We start from the raw sequence: 1,277 nt of genomic DNA on the forward strand, positions 1-1,277 counted from the left end.
TCCCACGAACGGGTGTTAACAGGAGAAGAAAACGGTGCTTGTCCCGTCTATAGCGATCTCTCCAACCAAAACAAAAAATAGGATCATCCCATCCCATTCAACCAAACAAGAAATGGGATCATCCCATCCCGAAAAACTGGAACGGGACCGTCCCGTTCTACATTGTCTCCCAACCAAACGCACCCTAAGAGTGAAGGAAAAGCCGAACTGGTGGTGCTAGTCACATTCAGCATCTCTGTACAAGTGGACTACCTTTTCCTTTTGGGATAATGATCTACTACGAATAGTGAACCCTTAGTACAAAAAGTGAACGAACAATGATTTCATCGTAATTTTAACTTACACTTTGGAAGTTTAACTTTGGTTTCAAAATTCCAAACCTTCACCTTATATTTCAATGTTTATGTTCTTTTAGGTTGTTTAAATGATCACTCAGAAAAGTATCGGAAATTTCTGTCCACAATATTATTTTGTCCTTTTTTCTCGGAAGATCCATTTAGGACCGGTTGTACAGGGCACACCACCAGGCAGTAGAAGACAAATAATATTTTGTCTCCGCACTGTTTAGTTGAGGCATTAGTTATTTCATGTTTTAGATTAGACATGAAAAAGTAATTGTGGAGGACACGGATTATATCCAGAAAAATAAAGAGAAGTTGAAGTTGGCCATATAATGGAGTTGTTAATCAAAACCCCTGAAATCACTGGGACGCGATGTAGAGGTGGTGGTCACGGGAATACATAATTAGGGCGTCATGTGCCGTGAACAAACTAATGAAAAATCATGCAAGCATGATGGAATTGTTGGAAACCTAGTGCATATGACTTGAGCACATGAATGCGTAGATATACTATAAATAACTATTCCGAGGGAGAGTCGAGAAAAATGTGGAAAAGAAGCGTAGCATGTTTGGGAAAAAGTAGAAGAGACTCATTTGGTATGCTACAAATCTTAATTGAAGATTCCTTTTGAAGCCTTCATGTGAAGCCACCTAGGATTCTATGTAGATAATAGAGGAAAAGAGAGAAAATTTCTCACAAAAAAGCAAAACATCTGGCCATCAATAAATATACTCAAATCATCATAGCCATTGGATCTATTATGTTTTCTAAAAAATTACCCACCTATCCCTATGAAAATAGCCTAGAGTAACCCCCTAAATCTATATCTAAATTACCCACCTCCACCATTATCTAAATAAGCTAAAGTAACCCCTAATCTTTATCAAAATTACCCACTTATGCCACTATAAACAATATTTAAAATAACTCCCTAA

The sequence above is a fragment of the Setaria italica genome, chromosome II (genome assembly GCF_000263155.2).
Source record: "Setaria italica strain Yugu1 chromosome II, Setaria_italica_v2.0, whole genome shotgun sequence".
Taxonomy (NCBI): Eukaryota; Viridiplantae; Streptophyta; class Magnoliopsida; order Poales; family Poaceae; genus Setaria; species Setaria italica.